The following is a 21,673-nucleotide window of genomic DNA, read 5'->3' as shown; positions in this document are numbered from 1 at the left end:
ACTCTCTCAGCAATCACAATTTGTACATTTTAATATTTCCTTTCTTATCATATGAACTCAGGAGAGGTCTGAGCAAGAATAAGACATGTATACTTTCTCCTTTTCTGAATAAATTCTATGAACAGTAAAAGTGGAGAAAAAAAGAAAGAAAAGAAAAAAGAAAGGAACAATAGAGTCTACCATTCTGTAAGAAAATTTAAAAAAACCCAAATAGGTCCAGAATGTTCTCCACACACTTTCAGGTTGGTTTATGTCATTTTTCATCTATATATGATGACGTTTGTAAATACAAAATGAATTTCCTGGAAGGAAAAACAATGTTAAAAAAGTGAAAAGGTTTTTTTTTTTTAATTTTTACTTTTTTTAAAATATAGACAGCCAAGTGCCTGGTTATGAATAGTCACAATCAGCTAAACCTCCAAGCTCAGTGAGGAAGCTATGGATCGAGAGTTGAATGTCACATGCCAAAAGCCACAAAGCGAGAGTCTCCCCCAAGGACTTGGCTCTCCTCTCTTGCCTTTATGTGATGTTTTGCTATCAGAGAACTGTGCTGGGAGGGTCAGAATATTATTTTGAGACTTGAGGTTAGCACCTAAAGCAGCAAGAAAGAAGTTGGAAATGTTTGACTCATCCACTTGGGTAGAAGAAGAATCTCAACTCAGAGAGAGAACTGTGAGTTGCAGGATTTATAAGATATTTCTTCTCTTAGCTTTAACATGAATAGCAACCTGTTCTCAGCTCTTTTCTCCTCAGACTTATTTCCTTTCTGGAGAGAAAAGAACTAATGTTCAGACACACCAAGAAGCAGAATATTGAGCCTTCCGATTCCTCTACTGCACTCCTGTTTCTTCCACAAAAACTTTAACCTGCTGTTTTGTAATCTGTTTTTGTTCCTCTCCTTGGAGTTCCTGCCTTCTAAGAGAGCAATTTTGCTGTATGTAATATGTATATTCATATAGTGTGTTCTATATTCATATATATGAATATAGAAAAGATAAGTTAGTACAGACTCAAGACAGAGAACATATTGCTAATGCATATATGGAGTATTTAATGAGTCTGGTCCTGTGTAGTGAACTTTATTATATGGATGAGCTAATCTTTAACCCTTACAGCTCCTGAGTGCAACACTTAACGTCTGTTATCACCCCCATGTTAAGGTTGAAGAAGTTGAGGTCAATAGACAAGGGCCACAGATTTTAGAGTTTAGCTAAATTAGTGTCAAGCACTGCCTAGAACTAGCACATGTACTTGGTGGGAATTTTGTCTTAAGTACAATAATGTCTGTATTCATTTTGACATTACTAAATTTTGTAAAAGCAAAAACTACCCCCCAGCTAGATATGGTGGTGTATGCATATAATCCCAGTGGCGCAGGAGGCTGAGGGAGTAGGATTGCCAGTTCAAAGCTAGCCTCAGCAACAGCGAGGCACTAAGCAATTTGGTGAGAGCCTGTCTCTAAATAAAATAAATAATAGGGCTGGGGATGTGACTCAGAGGTTGAGTGCCCCTGAGTTCAATCCCTGGTACCTAACAACCCGCCCCCCAACCCAAATAACTTTTGCTTCTTTTCCTCACCACAGAACACAAACCCCCTATTTGACAAAAGGATTTGACTGTTGAACCTGAGTTGATCTCAAGTGGATCCAAATTTACTTTAGAGAGTTTTGGGGGATAGGACTGATGTTTGTTGAAGGGATAACTTTATGGCTCACATACTAGACATTTGTCTAAAGATCTCTTGAAATAAAAGTCTATGGCTGCCATGTTTTAAACTTTGGGCCTCAACTCCGGAATAACTCCGGAGTCATGTTTGCATTATAAACAGAGCACGTGTTGCACAGAATGTGAAAATGCCAACAGAAACCGCTTGCTTAATTTTATCAACCTGCTTTTTCAGAGGGTGCTGACAGCCCAGCGGAGGCAAGAGTAGCCGCTGAGGCTGGTTGGCAAGCCCACATTCTGTGGCTTTTTCTGTGAAGTGCTATCTCAGGAGATTAACTCAGCCTGCATTTTGCATTTGTGTTGGGTACCAGTGCCCAGAGGTCTTGGGAGCAGATGCATATTTGACACCTATTTATCTTGGTCAGGGGGTTGTCATGGGAGCCAAGGTGATATTGACTTTAGTGAAGTCCTTTGAGGGGAGATGAGAGGAGCTGGAGATATCTGCTTGGTTCTATTTTCACATCCATCTACTGTTTGCCAAAAGGTTAAGTTTCTCCCACCTCTCTGTCAGCACTTCCCAACCTTTGATATCCTGCAGTACACTTGGTAATGCCAAAAGAGCAGAGTTATACTGGGAGTGGGAGATGGTGGATACATGTGCTTATATGTCAGCTTGCTCCAATTGAGAATATTGTATTCCTGGCTTTTTAAAATTTCTTGTTAAGTGGTGGTTGAGAATAAAAAGCCTGGGTATTTTAAAAGAATATACTCCATTGTCAAGTATAAGAGAGCCAGATAAGAAATTCAATATGATGTGTCAAGAACTATGTAATGTTTTGAACAACTAATAAAAAATAAAAATAAAATAAATAAATAAAAAAGAAAGAAATTCAATGGAGATACAAAGAAGTCTAACCAAATCCTAAATAAATAAAAAGAGTAGTAATAACCTAGAGTGACCTATTAGGATAAAAGAATCATGGAAAATCATATATATATATTTTTTTTTTATTTATCACTTAGATTCTAAGTCTTGGACACATGAAAACTCTCATATGACCTTAGTACTTTAACACACTCCTGGGTAAAAGTAAGAAATGTTGTATTTGATTGTTTCAAATCTCAAATTCTAAATTAGTCAATGATCTCTGTATGCTCTTTGAGATAAAAAAAAGAAGTGAGGTAAATATTCTCATTTTCTGAGAGCAAATGCCTGAGATAATTTCAAAAAGTTTTTTGAAAGCACTCTAAGCTCAAGTACACACACACACACACACATACACAAACATACACACTCATCCATCAGTGCTGTCTTTCCTCTTCCAAGTCAATCTCTAATGCCTACTCTCAAACTTGAGTTCTGAACACCTGCTAAACACTGTGCAAAGCATCTTTCGTGGATGCTACCTGCAATGCCATTATTTGAATTCCCATTTTACACATGAAGCAACCAAGACACAGAGTGATCGCAAGGCTCATGGTTGGAGCCTGATTCCAGCCCTGGTTTCACCTGCCATACAATCCTCTTTCCCAGCTAAAAACACTAAAGAATCACAATCACACACGCTTTGCATTTTTGTCACTAATAGGCATAGAGAATTTTTTTTAATCTTTCAAAATTCTCTGTGTTTGGCTATGGTAAAGCACATTTTTATCCATCGTCTCTCAGTATGACCTTTTGCGGTGATAAACCCCACATATACAGTTAAGTATGTAGATATGTATGTTTATAGATCCCTCAATATCAACCCAGCTTGAAGAGTGCAAATGAACAGCAAGTACCTCCAGGAGAAAATTAATTAAGTAGCAAGAATGAGGCAGACGGGTTAACCAGTCAACATTCTGATAATGTGTTTATATTAGCTAATCAAAAGCAAGTTTAAAGTAAAATCCAATCCAATCAAACAAAAACAAAAATAACAAAGGAGATTTATTCTCCCAGAATGACAGTGGCTTTCAAGTGGATAGGCAATGACTTGCAGTTTCTGTAAGTCATCGATGAAATAGTATTAGTCACATTCTTTCCATTTTCTGCAAATTAATTTTTGTCATTAAAAATCTATTCAATCCAATGATCCGTTCATTACCTTCTAATTCTTCTGGGATGTGTAATGGTATTCTGCCTTCAAATAAGAATAGACAGGTTTCGTTTAGATGCACTGACATTTATGATTTTACTAACTAATTTGTGCTTAATTAGATCTCACTCAAAAGTTTAAACTTGAATGTACAAAGTTTAACTTTGTATCTGGATTTCAGCAAAGCATCATCTGAAATACTGCACATCATAGGGCCAAAATCAATGCCGGTGTTTCTTTGAGGACTTCAGGAATAGGCAGAAATGTTGGGTCTCAGTTCTCAGCATGATTGTTACAGACTCATTCTTTCATTCATTTTTCCCCTTATGTACTATGCTAATTAAGTCTAGTTCAGTTTATCTCCTGGGCTGGTCATGACAATGTACAGAAAATTATAGCAGCCCAAGAAGGCATTTAAGCAGAGTAACACAGACACATTTCTATTAGTCTATTAAATACTGGGAGTCCCAGCTGTTCCTGAGTACAGATAAAAATGAGCATAGCAGGCTCTATAGTTGCATAAATGCCAAGCATTCTTTTAGAATCAGATGCATCTTAGCTGAAGTTTATATTTGACTCTCAATTTTTTTTCTTTGTAGTCAGCTGAAATTTTTGGCCACAATATGTTAACAATTTTTGGATGAATCATGCTGTGGTCATTATAGGGCTTTCTGCTGACTGAATAACTGGAAGTATTTTATTTTTCAGTTTCACTTTTCACGTAGTTGATTATGCATACATCAGTGTAACGCATCAGTGTGGGTAATCTCTAGTGCATCTAGAGATGACAAATAAAATATACATTAATAAAATATTCTTTAAACAGGAAAAATGAAATGCATGTATGATTATCCTAGGTGCTTGAGTTTCGCTGCCTGGATTTTGAACCATAGATTTGCCATTAGTTAGTTGTTTGTCCTAGTACAAATTAATAAAATCTCTCTAAGCCTCAATTTGTTCATTTCAATGCAGGATTTGCAGTAAGGATTACAGTATAAATCATGAAAATAGGGTTCATTTTGCAGTGCATAGTATTTGGTAATCACTCAGTAGATGCTGCTTCTTGTTTTTGTGGTCATGGCACCTGATGTTGCTGAAGAGTCATGTGGTGGGGGGGGGGCAGCAGGCTTCAGTGAGGTCAGCACTTAGTTGGGTGGTAGAGAAACTCAAGTAGCTGCTCTTGTCAGGGTGGGTTGGTAAAGAATTTCCTCTGATAGCTCAAATTTCTCATCTTGCAGGAAGAGCCCTCCAGCACATATTTCTCATCCAACTGCTTCCACACACAAGCCATGTGCTTTAGTCAAAGGCCTCTCCCCAGGTCCTTGTGAGGGTCCCTTGGGGGAGGACAGAGTGCTCTCCTAAATCGGGTTATACCTTTCCCTCTCCCTTCTGAAATGTCAACAGAATAATTAGTTTTGCAACATATTTTAGTAGTGTATTAGTGTCCTGGGCTGTCATAACAAAGCATATAAATTTAGTGGCTTAAAACAACATGGATTTATTATCTTACAATGCTCCAAGACAAAATCTGACCCAGGTCTTACTCAGTGAAGAGGGAGGTATCTGCAGGGATACACTCCTTTCTCCAGGATCTAGTGGCAAATCCCCTTTCTTGTTCAATAAGGTGTTTACAGGATTCATTTCCAGGCAATTGCTCGACTGAAATTTACATTTTCTTTCTGGCTGTGGGCTGGAGCCCCCCACCCCCTTGGTTCTCTGAGGGTTCCTGGTTTTACATGGGGCCTGAATGTCTCAAAGCACAAATAGGACACCCAATCCTTCTGGGCTGCCAGTTTAGACTCACCCTCTGCCTTCTTCTGTTTTAAAAACCTACCAAGGCACTTCAGAATAATCCCTCCATCTCAAATCCTGTCACTTTTGTTACATCTGCGATGCTCCTTTTTAACATATTAAATCTTAAGCATGTTGGACAAATCCCGATTCTGCCCACCTAGGTGGTTTCATAAAGTCTGTTTAGGATGTTAATGGCACATGGTCCTATCTGAATTACATATATTTTTTTTCAGCATGCCAATATTTTGTTTCCCTGTCAAAATCCTGTGTAGTGAGAAGGCCAATGGGACTTGTCAAGGTTGTCCTGTAGCCCTGCTCAGACCCACCCCAGGGCTTTCAGGGCCAGAGGGTTGAGAAGGTACTCAGATTGCCAAGTTAGTGGCTCAGGAGCGTCTTCAAATATTTAATTTTACATCCCAAACCGACGATTTTTATAAAGGAGTTTGTTTTTTCACTGAAAGAATAATCTAGGATATTCCTTCTGATACAGGACCCTCCTTAGGCAAATGCCATGAACTTGACCATACTTGTACTGAGTTAAGTGACAGGTGTCCACAGGTCCACTTCAAGGTTGAGGTTACTGGCTTAGAAGAAATAGCTGTCTTAACAGCTTTTGTTGAAATCCTGTTTTGCAGCAGGGGCAAAGCAACGTAGTGTGTTCTCTGCATGATAGACATTTCTCCAGGAAAACATGTTTAAATGTCTTTTTGTTTACATAATTATTTTATGAGTGAGGTAATTACTTTATCTCACCCTGAGTGATCTGCTAAAATATTAGAACCTGTCTCTTTAATATTTTCTTGTGACACTCCCAATTAATTCTATTTCTATCCTGTGACTTTTAGTATGTAAGATAAACAAATATATTGAACAAGAAAGCAATTTCTAAACCTGCACACAAACTATTCCCTTTCTCTTGAATTTTCTTGCTTCTTCCCATTTCTCATCAGTCTTGTCTTCGGAAGCGCTCAAATCCTTCCACAAGGAACTTTCCTTGACTCCTCTCAGCTGGAGAATGAGAAGCACTCCAGAGCTATTTCATGTCCCCAGAAAGTAGTATCATGTTCAGCTTAGTACTTACTAAGTAGGTCTGTGTGATCACTGACCACTGATAGCAACCATTGAGTAAGTAAACTGATAACGTTTAAGGACATTTTCTACAGAGTATTATCTAAAATAATGGTTGAACTGAGACATTGAGGATAGCATCTGTCACTATGTGACCCATGGCAGACAATGATATTAGCAGTCTTTGATTCTGGTTTAAAATCTTTAAAAGGGGGAAGGAACTTGGACCAATTACTCAAATCTCATTTTGCATTTTCCAAGTGAAAAATAGATCCGCTGTTTGCCTTTTCAATGAAATTGTAAATTTCCTCATTATGTCTTGGTTAACTTTACCTAAACAATAGAAGAAGGAATGGGGTGAAGGGTCACCATACCAAAATACATTTATGCACATATGGGTTTCTGTAGAACATTCTGTCCTGAGGCAAATTCCCAATATAATAAAATAGTTTAGGAAAAAACAGCCACCAGGAGCCTGCACTTGGCAACTGATCATGGATCTCAATATTGTATTCTCCCGGAAACCAAAAAAAGAAAAATGATCTCAGAGCGGCCTGTTGTTCTAGCAAACAGTGAAATGCAATCACATTTCTACATATTGAGTGGCAGTTGGTATTTTATAAATGGTTAATGCTGGTCTGATTCCAAGAGGCATTAGAAATATTAGAGTCGGTAGCAGCACTACAGCTCAGCAATTCTGCACATAACCCGGGGTTGGGCAGCAGCCATAGAGAGTATTTATTACGTAGCCAGGCACTTGAGAATATGTTTCTGGAAGCAAAATGAGATGATGATGAGGGAAATTATGGAGTGAACACTGCCAAAATAGGAAATTATTCTTTGGGAAAAAGCAAATGTATTGGGGCATGGAAGACATTTCTAACAATCTGTCCATATAGGGGGTCTAGAAAGTAGCCCCTCTTCAAATTTTAAGAAAAACAAACAAAAAAAAGTGCTGACAAAAGCAATAAAAATATAAGGATCTAGTTGAGACTTGGCCACATATGTCTTTATATCATGTAATTTTGATTTGTGAATCTTTGTCACCAGGACTCCCTTTTTCTTTACTTCCTGTTGAACCCCTAAAAACAGAGACACACCATGCTGCCCACCTAACCCCACCATTTCTGTGGCTGGCTTAGGTGCCCAGCTGCTCTATGGCTTCACTGTCAAGTGCACTGATGCCCAGGTGGCTTCACATTTCCCCAGGATCTGAGCCTTTTACACTGCAGTGGTTCTCCATGTTCAACTGCTCATTTGCCATCTGCACAATTAATTCCCACCATTGTCTTTCTTCCTGGTGGAGGTTTAAATTCTGGATTTCCTATTTAGCCTGATTTTTTTCCCAGGCACTCAGGCTCAGAAATCCCAAGTCCTCTTTGTTCCTCCTTCCTCACTCTTAGGGTAGCTCTTCAGCCTCCAGTATCTGCCTAGGGCCCACGTCTTCCCTCACCACTGTTCCATCTCTTACTACCATCTCTCCAGCTTCTCATCTCAGACCTTACCTGATGCAGCATCTGATTATTGGTGCCTGGCTTCACTTTTTCCCTCTCCGACTTTATCTTAGACAACCCCACCCACACGAGCAAACAAACAACAACAAAATACAAACAAACAAGGGCAATTGCATAAGACTCATCCCTTATGTTAAAGGATCCTCAATGTTTTCACTTTGTCTGCCGGTCACTTACTGAATGACCACATTGAACTCTATGCTTACTCAATGTTTTGGGGAAAGGGCTACAAAATAACTGTATAGTTTTGGTAACTTGCTACCTCTTTTCTGGAATATTCTCCCCAATATATCTTTATGAACCCAAGCAGTCTTCTTTACCATAAGACATAATTTCAGTGTGATCCTGTTTAATGAAGTCCAAGATTGATTCATTTGGTTTAATGGGAAAATATTTTTGACTGTCTAACCATCCTAGTTACTTATCAGATGCTTCATGTAAGTAAGCTCTGGCATGCTTGGAAGTAAACCGTGGGAGAAGCAGGGCAGTTGCTGTCTGTATCTGGATGTGGGAGGTGGTGGTGTGCATGGTATTTCCAGAATGGTGGGTGGCAGATTTGAGACCAAAGCCTAGATTCCTTGACTCCTAATGAATGTCTCTACACTGTGATATGAGAGGGGGCACTGTGACATTCTCAGTAAGTGCAGACACCTAGCTTAAGGAGACCTGGCATTGAACCCTGATTCTGCCACTTATTAGCATTATGAAGTTGGACCAATCACTTAATAACTGGGCCTTCATTTCCTAATTTATGAAATGGACCCAACAGGCTTACTGAGAGCTTAAAACAATGCAAAGCAAGTGTTGTGCACAGTACCTGCAGTGAAGAAAGCCCTTGATAATGCAAATAGCTATTAGATAAGACTGAAAAAAAAAAGTTCTCCAAATGCTAGAAAAATGGTGTTTCCAAACACCAATGACCTAAAGGTAGAGTGAGGTTCTCTTCAACTGCATGGCCAAGATGGTCTTTTTCTTAATGAATTAAGTTCCAAGGTGCTTCCCCTTCCCATTCCAGACAATGTGTGTTAACTATACACCCAACAATCAAAAGCACCTGTCAACCCACTGGTTCATTTAATATTTGGCCTGTGCCCTTTGAGCAAACGTAATATAAATGGTATTTTCTTGGTAGTTAGTAGTATTTTACTCCTACAACTGAAATCATTCCTGTTCTGTCTCTTTTTCTCTCTTATCACCCTGGGCCAAGACACATAGAGGTATAGCATATACACACTTCAAAAAAAATACCACATTATCACAGAATATTACTGAGCCCACAATTTAATTTGGATTAACCAGACTATTCATCTCCTTGAGAACCAGCTGCCCAAGTGCCAAATTGTACCAACAAAGAAGAATAACATTCAGTTTTTGCATGAATTCTAAGTAATTCCAAGTAATTAGCAGTAGGAAGTATATAAAATAGGCAAATATTTATTCTGGACTCCTGACCATCTGAACTAAAATCCGGACTGTCATTTACTGCCAATGGATCGGAGCATATTACAGTAACTTTCTGTGCTGGCTTCTCATTTTTACTTCATTGGATTACCAGAATATATTAGCAGCAGCAGGTATAAATCATTCCACCTAATTTCTTTAAATTTAAGCATATAAAACCTGAACATCAGTACTTATTATTAACATTACTGTTAAATTATAATTCATCCAAAGATGTACTATCTATGACAGCAGCTTCTGAATTCTCCTGTCTCCATCCTTATGATATCCTTATGACTTATGACATTCTCCTTTTTTGCCCCCCTTTTTTTGTTTTTTGCTTTTTAATTAAAAAGAATTTGGAAAGGTTCCAATAAGGAAGCCCCAATCCAGAGGAGACAGGGTGAGGAATAGACAGAAGCAGGTTGAAGGCCTTACTTGAAATGTCCATGACAAGAGATGTTAGATATGGAGCTAAATGATTTAAAAATATCTGAGCTAGCACACACAATCCCAAATTGCAACCACTGCCAGGGGTGGTATTTGAGCAAATATCTACTGATAAATGACTAGAATGTTCTTTCCCTTTCCATTAAGGGAATCTTGTTAAATGAAGTGGATAACTCTTGAGAGTGTAACCAGACTTGGCAAATGAGTGCCTTTCTGGAGAACATAATTGTGCTTTCTGGAGATAGACCATAGACACTCAATTATTCAGAGGGACTCTTGGGCACCCAGCCCATCAGCTCTTGGAGAGAGCTTCAGAAGTCATCTGAGTTGCCTATCTGAGCTGCTGAGGAGGGAGAATGTTCTGCACTAGACTTCATAATATATAGCATGTAATACCCCAAATATCTCCAATTATCTGGTCTCACCAACACCTTGATTCTGCAGAAATACAAAGATCAGAAAATACTTGTATGCAGAATTTAGAGTGCTTTCTCTATCATTGGAAATATCTTCTAATTTATTTTTTCAGAAAAGAAAACTCTATTTACTTTTTGGTGAAATATGTAACAATAATGTTAATAATGAGTGTTGACATTTTTAGGTTTTATGTGCTTTTATTATAGAGACTAAACTGAATGATTCAAGTATCTGCTGTTGCTAATATATTCCAGCAATCCAATGAGAACAAAAATGAAACACAAACCTGTAATGTATAGGACTACATTTGCTGTTTACAACATAATGTATTACTAGTTAGAAATGTGGTAGTACCAAGAGAAGAATAATTGTTTTTATCATCCATGAAACCCTTGCTTATGAGTTTTCTTGAGTTTATAACCAATAACTAATGTTTGCTACCTGCTATACAATTTGACGAGAACAGTCAGTATACGGCAATCCAGAACTTGAATCTGTGCCTACTGATTTTAAACTCATGCTTTTTGATACCTCCTTTGACCTAAGCTATGGATTCTTATCACCCACAGAAGTTAAAAAGCAAAACAGATTGTAAATATGCAACTTGGCATGGTTTTTCATTTATTTGCAAAACAATGTTTTGTATGGCAAATAGTATGTGCCAGCTTCAGTTATCCCTCCCTGCAAATTCCCCTGCTCAATGCTACCTGCCATTCACACGCCTTCTATTAACTTTTCCTCTCCCATTTGTTGTGGGCTGGTGGTCCTGAAGCCTCAGTGTATAGTAAAGACCCTCTGAGTACTTAATAAGATTCAGATATCTAGGACTTGACTCCCATGAGTTTTGGGGTCCAGGCAGTCCAGTAACACATACTGAGGAACTTGGCACTCAAGCCTTACATTAATCACTACTCCACTATCTGCACCTCCAGGCAGATTCCTGAGGCAGCTATTTCAACAATTTCCACTACTGACTTGCAATGCTCTTGACCTTCAACGACACAGACCTCTAAACCTGGAACCTCCTCTCTCTCTCTTATCTCTGATTCCTGATCTCTTTCTTTCTTTTATTCCAATTTCATAAACTGAAACATGGCTAGAGAAAGATCATTCCAGATTCCATCAATTGCAAGCAAATCTGTAGTGGGTCAATGTCATGACTTATTAATTACAGTTCATTCATTATTGGCTTCTGAGTACCAACCCCTATAGTGAATCCCCACATCCTCTGGGCCGTTGCCAGTCCCACCCGAGGGAAATGATGTTCTAGCTCTTCATTTCAGGTTTTGTAGAAACGTCCGTGGGGTATGCAATTTATAATAAGTATTACACTCTGTGCTGTGATTAATCAAATTCTTAGCTGTGACCTTTGGACCACCAGCAATGTGGTTATAAAGATCTACCATGTAGGAGCAATATAAGTCAAAGGGGGAAAGGGATTCTCCTAGTTTTCCTTCATGAATGTTCTTTGATCATTAAGTTCAGATTATAATCCTGTTGGCCTGTTCTTCAACATTCGGTTGGGTAGAAGGATGTCCTTTATCACAGTAGGAAAACTATGGTAGACAATAATTAATTAAATTCTTGGAAATAGCTAGCAGAGAGGAGTTTGAGTGTTCCCAATATAAAGAAATAACAAATTTCAGGAGTAATATCTATGCTGATTATCCTGATCTAGTCATTGCACATTGTATATATGCAATGAAATGTCAGGCTGTACTTCATGCATTTTCAATTTATACATTATATATAAATTGATACATTTATACAATTACTATTTGCCAATTAAAAATAAAAAATATGTATTAAAATTATTGAATGTTTCTAAGGAGCTACAGTTACTGGTGTTCTATATGCAAATTCTGTCTCTCTCAGCTAGAGAGGACACAACAGTTTTATCTTACCAGCTGGAGTTCTTTAGAATCATGTTATGATACACCTGATATTAGGGCTTCCCTCCATGGGTTATGGTCATCTGTCTGCCTGCTGAATCAAAGCCAAGTCCTAGTCTGATGAGATTTCTGCTTTGTGTCCTAGCCAAGTCCCTACTGGAGCTATTTTGGGCCTTACTAACACCACGTCCAATGGATGGGATAGGACGTGCTGTACCTCATGATTTTGGTTCTAGCCCTATACATTGGAATCCAATTAGTTCCATTTTAAATTAACACATAATAATTGTGCATATTCATGGGGTACAGTGTGATATTTCAAGATACATATACATTGCAGAGTCTGACTTTATTATTTCTAAGAATATTGACTCCCTGTCACATTGAAAAATGCAGCAAAGACTAGCAAAGAATTAAAATTGAGGGGATATCCATTTGAAGAGAGACTATGAATGGACAGTTCCCTTTCTGGCCTTCTACCACCTTCAAAGGGATACTGCCATGAGGAATTATGAAGTAACCATTTGTGCATAGTTCAGTTCTTCATGTTTTAACAACTCTGCCTATGGTCTATTACTAATTTCTACACAATTGTGCAGCCAATAGCAAATTTACCAGTGAAGACCACCTTCTTAAGATGGTCTGAACTATCTCCAATTGTTTACTCAGCTTAAGGATCTTATATCACTGATCACTATAAGCTCTTGGAGATAAATTTTTAAAAAATAGATGTGTCTCATTTCACAAAGGGAACTCAAGGAGGACATTGGCAAGAGCTGGGGATGTCGCTCTGTAGCAGAGCACTTTCCTAACACGTACTAGGTCCTGGGTGTGGTCTCCAGTACAATGAGAGAGAAAGAGAGAACACTAGCAATCATTAAGTATTACACTATGGACTTTTTCCATGGACCTTTATTTTTTTTTTAATTAACTCTTCCACAAAACATATCGATGTAAAGACAAAAAATAAAAACAGAAAAGATATCCAACACGATGAGTATATTAATTTCCTGCTGATCCTGCCACAAATTACTGCAAACTTAATGACATAAAACAACACATATTTCTCTTACTGCTTGAATTCAGAAGTCCGAAATGAATTTGGGGGGCTAAAGTCTAGGTATCCACAGAGGCACATTTCTCCTAGTCTGTTAAAGCCACCTGTATTCCTTCACTAGCAACTCTTTCCTTCATTCTCAAAGGACTCTGTCCAGCCTCTGCCTTCACCTTCACCTTCTCTGCCTTTCTCTGACTTTCCTGCCTCCCTCTGATAAGGACTCTTGGGATTACATCAGTCCCACCCTAATCCAGGACCATCTCAATTTTTCAAGGCCATTTCATCATATATGCAAAGTCTCTTTCACTGTGGAAGGTAATATATTCACAGGTTCCTCAAAATAATATGTATTTCTCAGGGCTATTTTTCATCCTACCTAAATGATATTTTATACTGTAAATAGTGTTTGACAATGTAGCTGAGTTTTATAAGATTCACTGTCCTGCTTTTCTGTCTGAATCCACTGAAACCCAGGACACTTATAAATTGGAACTGCCAGAAATCTCATCTGGATCTCAATGGAGCACAGTGCTCAATTTACATAAATCATTCTTGGCCCATTAAAACGGGGGAGACTTCATATATTTTTTGTTTTGTCTTGTTTTGTTTTGTTGCAAACTTGTTGCATAGAATGTCTTTCCTCCTCAGGTTGTTGGTAAATTTATAAATAGCCTTCAAGCCACAGCATAGTAGTTAGTTATTCTTTAATCTACTCTGACTCCCTTCCTCTCCCACAAAAGAGCCGTTTTCTCTCATAACACTTTGAAACCTCCCAATTGAGACCTAATTGTGAAAACATACAATTATATGTGACTCTTCTGAACTCAAAGCAGGATGCATCCCAATATCCACAACAATGTGCAAAAATTCCCTTTTCATAGTGAAATAATGTACACAAAAAACATATCTTTTCACTATCTTTAACTCCATTCCTGTTTTAGATTATTTTCAGTTACTTTGTTTTTTTAATATTGTTTGAACTTTTTATTATATATTGCTTTCATAAATTAAAAAGAGAGAGATTATTTTCAAAGGTCCTATTCAAACTCATTTTGTTTCTGAGAAGGTTTCAATTCTGTCTCCAGAATTTAATATATAAACCCTTAAAAATATTAAATAAAGTACATGTACACTATTGAAATCTTAGAGGACCTAAATAATATTACTCTAAACTTAAGAGTGTAAATTATAGTACAGAACAAATGTCCTTCATTGAACAGTCTACACTTTTAAAGAACAACCCAGAGAAATTGAGATCTTGATCATTCCAGGTAAAAAGGATTCTTGGAGGATGAATAGATGGTCTCTAACTGATGGCTGAAGCAATGGTCCAAGGGAGCACTGAGAAACAAGTGGGGAATGAATCTCAATGGAGCCAAACCCCCACCCATGTTGCACACTATGAAAGGGTCCCTATCCCTTGCTGTCTCTTGTTTCCTCAAACTAGTGTGGTGGTGAAGGCCATGATGTGAAGCTCAGGAATACAGAGGGAGAGTCTCTTCTACCCAGATCTAAGTATGATTTCAAAAAATAAAAGAATCTCATAATTTGTGTTTTGAGTCATGCCAAAGCAACATGGGGACTGCATAGTCAAACTGAAAGATTCCTGTTTCCTGTCCAGTATTTTCTTCCCTATCTTATGCTTATTACAGAATAAGGCATACAGGGCATTCTCAACATGTCTTCCACGGGTGCATATGTATGTAGAAAATAATACATCCTGCACGGCATGCTTGAATTGCTGCAAATCATTTGACACTGCTACACCATGAGAGAAGGGATCAGAGATGAGCAGAGACTGTGGCAAGCTGTGAGTCCAGAGAAAGATGGTGAAATCAGTTTGTTAAGTGCCTTGGCTTCTGTACTGCAGGAATTGGAGATTTATTTTGAAAGCAATTAGGGACCAGAAGGTATTGAAAGCAGGAAATCTCACCTATCAAATCTTGCAGTTAAAAATACCACTGTACTAACCATGTAGAGAATAAATTTCAATTTTTTTTTTCAAAATGAAAAGAATGTCCCATATGCCTCCATTTGGAAAATCATTGTAATAACCCTACACTCAACCATGTTTCAAATTTAATGTTTTTAAAATGTATTTAATGTTTTAGAATATATTTTAGAGTATATGCCATAAAAATAATTAGTTTTATTCTTTGTGATGTGGCATCCTTGGCTGTATTTCACAGAAACATAATTATGATTAGGTACTACAGGTTGTGGATTTCAATTACTCTGTTATCTAGTCATTCACAGAGTCTTCACCAGCATTGGACCTGTTAATTCAGTAGGTTTAAACCTGCTGGAACTCTGCAAGACCATCGGGAGCAATGTATACATTGGGGAGAATGTATAGGGGGCATTAGCGCGTGTGTATTTCTGAATGAAGAAAGTTCCTGTGTTGCAGAAAGAGAAACTGGTGCTCAGAGCCAGCATTACATTCTTACATCCTATTTTAATGTTGATTGAAAATTCTTGACACAACTGTGTTTAAGTGTAGTCTAAATACAATTTGAATTTAACTAATTTTTATGGGGAATTCATTTTTTTCTAGTAGCTTTAAATCTGTTTATCATCTGTTGTTTGAAATCAAAGTGTTTAATTCAGTAGAGATAACAGATTAACTTTTATTTATATGAAAATGTGTTGAGCCTATTAAATATGGATGCTATCCATTACCTATTATTATGAAAGAAATCATTTTAGAAGGAATGATATAAAATGAATCAAATGAGCACGAAAATATGGATATTATATAATTAACAACTACAGGAAAAAAATAAGAACTAAGTTAAGCCTTCACTTAATATCTGTTGGGGGATATGAATATATGGAAAGGAAGAGATGTAAGATTGAACTGCCACATGAGTGAGAGAGCAATGCTAGTTTTCAGATAAGTATGTTAGCAGACCCAAGTCTAATAAGGAATTCTTGCAGACAGCCATTCCTGCTTTTTTAACTGCTTGTAGGTCAACTGTAGTTATTCTTCCAGAACGGGACAGCCAGACTTATGTTGTGTCCTCAGTGATACTCTTGCTTTTAAAAATACTTCTGTGCATGTGCCAAAGATACACTAATAAGGAATCTGACATCAGGCAAATATTCCATCTGCTGGTGGATTATGTCTGCCTGTGGTCAGAATACTGGAGTGAAGTATAGTTGATAACAATTGTAGTGCCCAAGTTGTTTTTAAAGGAGACCCCATCAGGGTCACCCAGGGTGCTAATCTAAAAAAGAAGATAAAGAGGTAAGTTATTTTAAATAATGACCATGTTTGTGACATTTGCATTTAAGGAGGACGACAGGAAATATATCTTTGCATTTTTATATAATTCCTTTTGCATTTAGTCCAAGTTGTTGACATTAGCATGAAACAAAATCTACTTTGGTGGAAAATTTGGAGCATAATCTGCCTCTTTCACTGCAACATGCAATTAGATTTGCATTTTTCTTACTAGTAGCCAATTTGCCCAGTCATGCAAAAAACACCTGCTCTTATCAATGTTTATTTGATTAAATGGATTAGATTAAAATGGATCTGTGGGGTAAAGAAAATTAAAATATCATGAAAATTATGTAGAGTCTTTGAAGATGAGGTGATCACATCAAATAACAAGATTTGATTAAATTAAATCCATGCATTGCTAAACTTATGGAACATCAGGGGTGGAGTTAAGTGGACAGAAAGCTTTTAGACTTACCTTTGAAATAATCATAAATTTCAAGACTTAGTCTTCCCCACTAGTTCCTTTTGCTCATATGTAACTTCCTGGTCACGTGGCTGCCTGGGACTGCCTCTGCTGCCATTCACAATCATGTCACTGATGGTCATTTGCAATGGTAATGATTTCGTCAAATTTTGCTGCCTCTGTTTCCAGTGAGAACCAAGGACAAAAGAACATAGTGTCCACATATAGATCCCTGGTGATCCACAACACAAAGACAGCATGAGATTTGGGTGATGGCAGCCAGAAAATATTGAACTAGTACTGTGACTTGCATTCAAAGGGGCATATGCCAAAAAGAGGTCAGAGCTCAGAAACGGCCCAGGTCTGTTTCTTCTAGGAAGTTCATGTTCTCCCTGTTAACTAGGAAAGAGTTTACAAGGAAAAAGGAGAGTGGGGGGGATGCACAGGTTTCTATTTTAAATTCTTGTTTTCTTTTGTATTGTTCATTCTCCCTAGGTAAACTTCAAAACAATTAACTAATTCCAGATATTTTTTTTAATTGAACCCTGGGGGCGGGGGGGAGAGGTTTAAACCACCACTGAACTATATCCCCTATCCCCAGAACCCTCTTTTTAAAAAAAAATTTATTTTGAGACAGGGTGTTGCTAAGTTTCGAGGCTGGCCTTGAACTTGCAATCCTCCTGCCTCAGCCTCCTGAATTATTGAGTTTACAGGCATGTATCATTATGCACAACTCATTTTTTATTGTTTTTTTTCTCTCCTGAAGAATAGAGAATATACCATAGACCATCTAATATATATCATAGACCATCTATGGTCAGACTCAAACTGGGTAAGAAAGCTACGATTCTTCTAGCATGGTGGAGAAGTAACTGTCAAGGCATTTTATGACAGGAGGCCAAGGAGTTCAGGACATGGCTTAGGCACCGCCCCTTCCTTAGTGCATGGATGTTTCAGGACACTGCCATTCTTAATCAGGGTCAGGTCAGAGAGACTGAAGTTATCTCACAAGGTAACTGCAGGCAGGCAGGTCAGAGGGCCCGCACCAGCACTCGCCCGTATCAGATCACAGCTCAAGCTGAATGAGATCCTGGCTGGATTTCTTGAACACAATGATGAAAAAGACCCTACCTTGCATCTGTCTCCAGTCATGCCTGACCTGTGTACAAAGGGGAGAGAGTTCAGTTCCCTCTTATTTCTATTCTCCAATTTCCTTCAGGGAAAAAAAAAAAAACTCTTGAAATGGAAACGTGAAAGTTTTAATCATGTTGGGAATAATTGGGAAAATGATCCTACTAAGATGTTCTAAGAATCTGTGGCACTGGGCAGTGGATAGATGGGACTTCTCCTCAGTGCTCCCTATTTTCTGTTTAACACCTTTTCCCCGTCTTTTCTTGTAGATCCTTTTCCCTTTTAAGATTCCCAGCTATTTTGTGAAATCATTACCGTTGCAATATAGAGGAACAGAAATGGAAAGAATGGAACAGAGGGACAAAGAGGCAGGTCTCCTTTTTATCTACATCTTTATCTACAGGATCATTGTACTTCATTTTAAAACCTGGAGACTCTGTTTGATAGTCATGGAAACTTTCTAGTGGTTTGGGTCAATGACATAAAATCATGAACTCACTTCCTTTCCCTAATGAAAATCAAATGATTTTACAAGAAGTGGCTTACTCATGAGAGAAGAAGATGGGAGCTGTGAATTCCAAGCAGCCGAAATGGCAATGATGTTTCCCTGCAGAGAAGAGATGTACAGAATATCACTGAGACCACTGAGAGACTTTATAATATTTTGAATTTATATTTTCTAAACTAATTGATAAGCAACTTACTAAGTAAAAGGGAAAGAGTAAAAAAGGAGGCAAAAAAAGCACGGGTAATTTTAATGACTTAGTTATCTTTCATGAATTATCTATTCAATTCGATATTCAACATCTCAAACAATCTCCTTGTCTTACCTTCTTAAAAGAGTTAATCAAATTCAGCATCCCAACTCAGTGACAAATTTCTAACTTAAAATCAAGATGTACATTTAAATGAAGTGATACTTCTGGGTAAACGATTCACTTGGGAGATATTATGTGATGCTGAACTTTAGGCATGTTCTGATTTTACTTAAAACAGTCAAGGACAATTGTAATATTATGTCCTGTAGGATTCTGTATCCATGGATGCCATAGATACACTACAATTTTTTTTAATAAAATGCTCATTTCAGAAGGATTATGGAGAAAAGATTGGCAAACCAAAGTTCATGGGCAAAACTTGGCCTATTGCCAGATTTTGTAAGTAAAGTTTAATGAGAAGACAAAACTGCAGTTATTTGCTGAGATATTGGGTATGGCTTCTTCTGCCCTATGACGACAGAGTTGACTGTTTGTGATGGAGACTTAGAACTTGCAAAAGTTAAGAAACTCCTTTCTTAGCACATTACAGGAAAAGTTGGCAGACTCTGGTGCAGAGCACTTGAACTTGCAGCATAATGTTTATCTCCTTCTCCCTTTTCCCTTAGGCATGAGTGATAACTGAACCCTCCATGTCTGTACGTGTATGCATGAAGCAGAAGCACTGGCCATCACCTGCCACTTAGAAATGAGTTGGCAATGCAGACAAAATGAGAGCCATTGTCACAGATTTAATTTCACCTGCAGCCAGTATTTCAAAGAGTCATGCTGTTGCCACCAAGGGAGTTCACAATTGGGGATGTAATTAGTTGCTTATGGAGTAACTCTTCTAAAAAAGACAAATGACTCAAGTTGCATATTTCAACCAAGACAGGATCATCATGTATCCATGCCAGCAGGATGCTGTTATTATGTATGATTAACCAACCTGAGCATCCTTGGAGGCTTTAGATCACGCCAAGTAATCAGACTCCAATCCAAAACAGACAGCAAGTGTTCCTGGATGCAGTATCTCCATCCACTGTTATTCAGACATAGTATGGCACTCCAAAGCCAGAAAAACTGGGTAATTGTTGACAGTGCTTTGGACTTTTAGATGTACCCAAGGGGACTTATCTTTCTCCACCGTTTTATCATGGTGAATATTATTGAAACTGCCAAGCCTTATTATACACATACAATTAAGCAATTACCGAATCCACCTGTTCCAATCCAAGTCTGAGAATGACTGTTTAAACAAGAGAATATGAAGCTGTTATTAAAACTAAACCAACAGTAAGCCCAGAGACAGATCAGAGAGTATTTTGGGTACCAGTACGGGTGATCAGAGCACAGAAGTTAAACTCTGGTTTTTAATAACTTATCAACACTTTCATGTCTCTTCTCTCTTGTGATCCTCACTGAAACCTGGTGGGGAAAGGTAGGGCAAAGATCATCAATGGGGTCATTTCATGGGGATCTCATTTTCTCTCCAATGCTTTAGGGTGAAATGACAGAGTCAAAATCCTGTAGAGGAAATTGACACAATTCGTGCCATCCAAGGGTTTTTCTGTTTAATTTGCAAAATCACATGATTACACAAGAGCTCCACATCAGTCATACAGCTCGGAACTGGCAATATGGTCTTGAGTGTGTGCATTTAACTTTGTTACTGCTTCAAGACCCTGGACATACATAATTCTGTAAAGAAGTCTCACATTCTCCCTGAACCTCAGGCTTCAGCCATCATTCTCTTATCTTCATGAACTTTCTTCCTCTGGCCTTTCCCTTTTCACATCTTTTCTCTCTCTCTTTCTACTTCCATTTCTGTTTGAACACTCCTTTGTGCAGCTCCCGATGGTTGCCGATGCTCAGGGTTCTGTGCTTGGGCCTATTTCTTCCTTGCTTTAACTCTCAGGTTGCATCATCTACTCCGTGGGTTTAATTACTCTCCCTGAACTAACAGGAGCCAACTCTCCATGTGCAGGTCACACCTCTGTTTTGCCACTCAGACCCCTGCTGTTGACTTTCTGTCACTTCACCTGTTTCTTTTAAACTCATACAGGCATCCGAACTTCCATTTGCCCCCAAAAAGAATTTGTTATCATCCCTTTTTAAACTTCTGCTCATTACTCTGTATAAATTGATTAAACCAGAAAACGACGACTTTCCAACTTCTTTTCTTTGAAGACATATTTTCCCCTTAATAAAGTTATGTTAATTCTGCTTCTCAAGGTTTTCTCCAACATTACACTGTCTTTCTACCTGCATGGTTCTACCTGTGGCAACTGTGTAACTAACTGTATTACTGTTTGTCAATTGGTCCCCCATGCCAGTAAGGATAATCTACTGTATAAATCAGCTGTCTGTTGCTATAATAAAATACCGGAGATAAGCAACATACAAAGAGAAGAGGTTTATTTTGGCTCATGATTTTGAATGTCCCACCCATCTTGGAGTGTCCTCCCGATTTGGGCCTCTGGCAAAGCAACCCATCATGGTGATCGGGTATGGCAGAGCTACACCACTCACCTTATGAGCCATGAAGGAAAAGAAAGTGACAAGAACTGGAAGAGATTGGAATCCCACAGTCCTTTTGAGGGCACACCCTCAATGACCTAAGGCCCTCCCACCAGGCCCCATCTCCTAAAAATTTCACCATTTTCCCATAGTGCTACCCTATGGACCAAGCCTTTTATGAATAGACATTTGTGAGCAAATGA

The sequence above is a fragment of the Marmota monax genome, unplaced genomic scaffold, assembly GCF_021218885.2.
Source record: "Marmota monax isolate L192 unplaced genomic scaffold, Marmota_monax_Labrador192_F-V1.1 WCK01_AAM20220418_F8-fsc00173, whole genome shotgun sequence".
NCBI lineage: Eukaryota > Metazoa > Chordata > Mammalia > Rodentia > Sciuridae > Marmota > Marmota monax.
The sequence above is the reverse complement of the archived record's forward strand: the minus strand, read 5'-3'. Positions refer to the sequence as shown.